This window comes from Trachypithecus francoisi, unplaced genomic scaffold, assembly GCF_009764315.1.
Source record: "Trachypithecus francoisi isolate TF-2019V2 unplaced genomic scaffold, Tfra_2.0 Lachesis_group1, whole genome shotgun sequence".
Taxonomy (NCBI): Eukaryota; Metazoa; Chordata; class Mammalia; order Primates; family Cercopithecidae; genus Trachypithecus; species Trachypithecus francoisi.
In genome coordinates, this window is record NW_022681454.1 from 102279720 (window position 1) to 102286242 (window position 6523).

General features: G+C 37.7%; 1 protein-coding gene across 2 annotated transcripts in view; it reads left to right on the plus strand.

The window, feature by feature from the left end:
* Positions 1-6523, plus strand: part of GSTCD (glutathione S-transferase C-terminal domain containing) — a 142155-nt gene that overhangs the window by 97081 nt on the left and 38551 nt on the right. The window lies entirely within an intron of this gene.

Sequence of the window (6523 nt, forward strand, 5' to 3'; positions counted from 1 at the left end):
CAAAAAAAAGCAGGGGTTGCAATCCTAGTCTCTGATAAAACAGACTTTAAACCATCAAAGATCAAAAGAGACAAAGAAGGCCATTACATAATGGTAAAGGGATCAATTCAACAGGAAGAGCTAACTCTCCTAAATATATATGCACCCAATACAGGAGCACCCAGATTCATAAAGCAAGTCCTTAGAGACCTACAAAGAGACTTAGACTCCCATACAATAATAATGGGAGATTTCAACACTCCACTGTCAACATTAGACAGATCAACGAGACAGAAAGTTAACAAGGATATCCAGGAATTGAACTCATCTCTGCACCAAGCAGACCTAATAGACATCTATAGAACTCTCCACCCCAAATCAACAGAATATACATTCTTCTTAGCACCACATCGCACTTATTCCAAAATTGACCACATAATTGGAAGTAAAGCACTCCTCAGCAAATGTACAAGAACAGAAATTATAACAAACTGTCTCTCAGACCACAGTGCAATCAAACTAGAACTCAGGACTAAGAAACTCAATCAAAACCGCTCAACTACATGGAAACTGAATAACCTGCTCCTGAATGACCACTGGGTACATAACGAAATGAAAGCAGAAATAAAGATGTTCTTTGAAACCAGTGAGAACAAAGATACAACATACCAGAATCTCTGGGACACATTTAAGGCAGTGTGTAGAGGGAAGTTTATAGCACTAAATGCCCACAAGAGAAAACAGGAAAGATCTAAAATTGACACTTTAACATCACAATTAAAAGAACTAGAGAGGCAAGAGCAAACACATTCAAAAGCTAGCAGAAGGCAAGAAATAACTAAGATCAGAGCAGAACTGAAGGAGATAGAGTCACAAAAAACCCTCCAAAAAATCAATGAATCCAGGAGTTGGTTTTTTGAAAAGATCAACAAAATTGACAGACCGCTAGCAAGACTAATAAAGAAGAAAAGAGAGAGGAATCAAATAGACGCAATAAAAAATGATAAAGGGGATATCACCACCGACCCCACAGAAATACAAACAACCATCAGAGAATACTATAAATGCCTCTACGCAAATCGACTAGAAAATCTAGAAGAAATGGATAATTTCCTGGACACTTACACTCTCCCAAGACTGAACCAGGAAGAAGTTGAATCCCTGAATAGACCAATAACAGGCTCTGAAATTGAGGCAACAATTAATAGCCTACCCACGAAAAAAAGTCCAGGACCAGATGGATTCACAGCTGAATTCTACCAGAGGTACAAGGAGGAGCTGGTACCATTCCTTCTGAAACTATTCCAATCAATAGAAAAAGAGGGAATCCTCCCTAACTCATTTTATGAGGCCAACATCATCCTGATACCAAAGCCTGGCAGAGACACAACAAAAAAAGAGAATTTTAGACCAATATCCCTGATGAACATCGATGCAAAAATTCTCAATAAAATACTGGCAAACCGGATTCAGCAGCACATCAAAAAGCTTATCCACCATGATCAAGTGGGCTTCATCCCTGGGATGCAAGGCTGGTTCAACATTCGCAAATCAATAAACGTAATCCAGCATATAAACAGAACCAAAGACAAGAACCACATGATTATCTCAATAGATGCAGAAAAGGCTTTTGACAAAATTCAACAGCCCTTTATGCTAAAAACGCTCAATAAATTCGGTATTGATGGAACGTACCTCAAAATAATAAGAGCTATTTACGAGAAACCCACAGCTAATATCATACTGAATGGGCAAAAACTGGAAAAATTCCCTTTGAAAACTGGCACAAGACAGGGATGCCCTCTCTCACCACTCCTATTCAACATAGTGTTGGAAGTTCTGGCTAGGGCAATCAGGCAAGAGAAAGAAATCAAGGGTATCCAGTTAGGAAAAGAAGAAGTCAAATTGTCCCTGTTTGCAGATGACATGATTGTATATTTAGAAAAACCCATCGTCTCAGCCCAAAATCTCCTTAAGCTGATAAGCAACTTCAGCAAAGTCTCAGGATACAAAATTAATGTGCAAAAATCACAAGCATTCTTATACACCAGTAACAGACAAGCAGAGAGCCAAGTCAGGAATGAACTTCCATTCACAATTGCTTCAAAGAGAATAAAATACCTAGGAATCCAGCTTACAAGGGATGTAAAGGACCTCTTCAAGGAGAACTACAAACCACTGCTCAGTGAAATCAAAGAGGACACAAACAAATGGAAGAACATACCATGCTCATGGATAGGAAGAATCAATATCGTGAAAATGGCCATACTGCCCAAGGTTATTTATAGATTCAATGCCATCCCCATCAAGCTACCAATGAGTTTCTTCACAGAATTGGAAAAAACTGCTTTAAAGTTCACATGGAACCAGAAAAGAGCCCGCATTGCCAAGACAATCCTAGGTCAAAAGGACAAAGCTGGAGGCGTCACGCTACCTGACTTCAAACTATACTACAAGGCTACAGTAACCAAAACAGCATGGTACTGGTACCACAACAGAGAAATAGACCAGTGGAACAGAACAGAGTCCTCAGAAATAATACCACACATCTACAGCCATCTGATCTTTGACAAACCTGACAAAAACAAGAAATGGGGAAAGGATTCCCTATTTAATAAATGGTGCTGGGAAAATTGGCTAGCCATAAGTAGAAAGCTGAAACTGGATCCTTTCCTTACCCCTTATACGAAAATTAATTCAAGATGGATTAGAGACTTAAATGTTAGACCTAATACCATAAAAACCCTAGAAGAAAATCTAGGTAGTACCATTCAGGACATAGGCATGGGCAAGGACTTCATGTCTAAAACAGCAAAAGCCAAAATTGACAAATGGGATCTCATTAAACTAAAGAGCTTTTGCACAGCAAAAGAAACTACCATCAGAGTGAACAGGCAACCTACAGAATGGGAGAAAATTGTTGCAACCTACTCATCTGACAAAGGGCTAATATCCAGAATCTACAAAGAACTCAAACAAATTTACAAGAAAAAAACAAACAACCCCATCAAAAAGTGGGGAAAGGATATGAACAGACATTTCTCAAAAGAAGACATCCATACAGCCAACAGACACATGAAAAAATGCTCGTCATCACTCGCCATCAGAGAAATGCAAATCAAAACCACAATGAGATACCATCTCACACCAGTTAGAATGGCAATCATTAAGAAGTCAGGAAACAATAGATGTTGGAGAGGATGTGGAGAAATAGGAACACTTTTACACTGTTGGTGGGATTGTAAACTAGTTCAACTATTATGGAAAACAGTATGGCGATTCCTCAAGGATCTAGAACTAGATGTACCATATGACCCAGCCATCCCACTACTGGGTATATACCCAAAGGATTATAAATTACTCTACTACAAAGACACATGCACACGTATGTTTATTGCGGCACTATTCACAATAGCAAAGACTTGGAATCAACCCAAATGTCCATCTGTGACAGACTGGATTAAGAAAATGTGGCACATATACACCATGGAATACTATGCAGCCATCAAAAAGGATGAGTTTGCGTCCTTTGTAGGGACATGGATGCAGCTGGAAACCATCATTCTTAGCAAACTATCACAAGAACAGAAAACCAAACACCGCATGTTCTCACTCATAGGTGGGAACTGAACAATGAGATCACTTGGACTCGGGAAGGGGAACATCACACACTGGGGCCTATCATGGGGAGGGGGGAGGAGGGAGGGATTGCATTGGGGAGTTATACATGATATAAACGTTATGCACATGTACCCTAGAACTTAAAGTATAATAAAAAAAAAAAAAAAAAAAATCTGTCCTATCAGCAGTGGGGAACCAGTGAAGACTTTTAAGAAGGGAAGTAGCATGAATACATTTGAATTTTAGAAGGAATGGGCATGAAAAGGTGAGACTTTAGGGCAGAGTGTTTAATTAGAAGACTATTACAAGTGATAAATAATTGTGAACTGAAGATGTGGCTTTGGTTGGAGGATGATGAGTGGATGATGATATTATTAACAAATAGAATATCAGAAAGAAAACAGGTTTCATGGTAAAAGAGTTCAGTTTTTGGACATGTTTGGCTTGAAGTCTCTGGATGGCACAGGCCTGTATTAAGAATGCAGTTGGAAAATCTGATCTACAGTTCTAGAGAGCAGTGTGAACTGAACTATGTATAGATTTGGGTATCAGTATGACGTTTCCAACCCTAGGAGGACGAGAGAGAGATATATAATAGACATCCTTCCAGTGAGAAATGTTGATGCATCCCACTTGAGTTTTTCTGTGGTTAATTTACTTCAACTCCAGAATCTTTGGTTCTGAGTTTCTGAAAATTTTTTTAAATGTTATCTAAATCTAGAAAGTATACCTTTAGCAAGTAAACATCAGGAATTCTGTGATTACTTTGGTTATTTGGTCAGTTGGTTTTGCGTATGCGTGCTTGTGCATGCTTACACACTATAGTTTTTTATTTATTTTTATTTTTATTTTCATGCAGAGATAGGGTCTCACTATGTTGACCAGGCTGGTCTCAAACTCCTGGCCTCAAGCAATCTTCCTGCCTCTGCCTCCAAAGTGCCAGCATTACTGATGTGAGCCACCACACCTGGCTGTACACTATGTTTTAAATAGCTATTGCCCATTATTTTGCATTTAAAAGTCTAAACAGTGAAGACATAGGAGAATTTGTATTTATTGAATTAGGTTGTGGCCAAAAGAAGCACCTATTCTGGGTATACAATAACCATTAAGGTAAGTCTTGAATATATATATTTTTTACTAAATCCAAGCCATTTATATACATATGTTTTAACTCCAGCACTCCCACCACGTGACATTTCCTTGAAAAATATACTTTAGCATGTCTCTCATGCTGATTTTAGATTGAAATCAAATATATTATCAAAAGGATAATGTTTAATAATGATGAAAATTTCTCTGGTGTCAGAAAAACAGATGAAATAAATACAGAGGAGAGGCAACATAGTGCATTCTAAAGTAGAAAAAAGTTCTATTTATTTATTTTTCTTAAAAAGACAGTAAACTTTACTACTATTAACAGAGAAATTGTTAGTACTATGTATATTTGGGTCCCATTCAAAATATTTTACTAATAAAGGATTTATGGTTTCTGGAGTAGTAGATAAGAGCACACACCTTGAAGTGAGACCAGCAGAATTCAAATCCTGACTCCATCATGGAGTAACTGTGTGACCAAAGCAAGCTACTTCATTATTTTTGTTTACATTTATTCATCTGAAAATGCAATAACAGTACCCAACCTCACTGAGCTGTTATGGAAAAGGATATAATAAATAAAGCATTCTTAGCACATCATAATCATTCAGTAGTGCTAATACCAGCAAAAAAGAATATCCATTCAGTTGACTTCATATATACAGGTTGAGCATCACTAATCCAAAAATCCAAAATCTAAAATGCTCCAAAACCTGGAACTTTTTGAGTGCTGACATGATGCAACAAGTGGAAAATTCCACGCATAAGTACTTATCACAAACTTTGTTTTGAGCACAAAATTATTTAAAATGTTGCATAAAATGTGAAACATATATGTGAAACACAAATAAATTATGTGTTTACACTTGAGACCCATCCCCAAGTTATCTCATTATGTACTTGCAGATTTTCCAAAATCCAGAAAAAAAATTTCTGAAACCCAAAATACTTCTGGTCCCAAGCATTTCAGACACTCAACCAACATTCATGATGAGTCTAAGTATACACGATTGTAATGATCTCCTTCAAACATCACTAGCTCTTTTCTACCTAAAGACTTTTGCATCAGCAGTTCTGTTTATATGGAGTGCTTTTTCTCTTGTTTCCCATGCTGGCTTCTTGTTTTTATTCAAATTTCAATTGAGTTACCTGCTCAATGATGGCTTCAAGATTACCTAATATAAAATATTCACCTAGTCAATTTCAACCATATTATTCTATTTTAATTTTCTCCATATCATCACTTAATTTTTTATTGTAAAACTCCCATCACTGGAATGTAAACATCACCCTTGTTCTCCATTGTTTCCAGCACCTTGATCAGGGCCAGGCATATAATAAGTGCTTTAAAAAACATTTGCTAAATTAATGAACTAGTCTGTTCAGGTTGTAATGAAAGAACCAGAGAAAAAGAGGGAGATTCAAAATTTCAGTTTCGGAAAAAATGCCTTCCCCTGCCCTACCTAGGTCCTAAACCAGTATACCTATTTCAGTAGACTCAGACCTCCCAACTGGTATAGTTTGAGTATAGTCCTGCTATTTTAGATCTGACATCCATTGTTACTTAGGATAAGATATGGTCACCCACATGTCTCCTATAGTGCAAGCTTTCTCTGCCTAGCCCTTTGTATCTTTCCCTTTTCCTAAACCCTGCTGGCTACAGCACTGCTAAACACTACTGCTGGCCAGGGAAGGTGGCTCACACCTGTAATCCCAGCACTTTGGGAAGCTGAGGCGGTTGGATCACCTGAGGTGAGAAGTTCAAGACCAGCCTGGCCAACATGGCGAAAACTCATCTCTACTAAAAATACAAAAATTAGCCAGG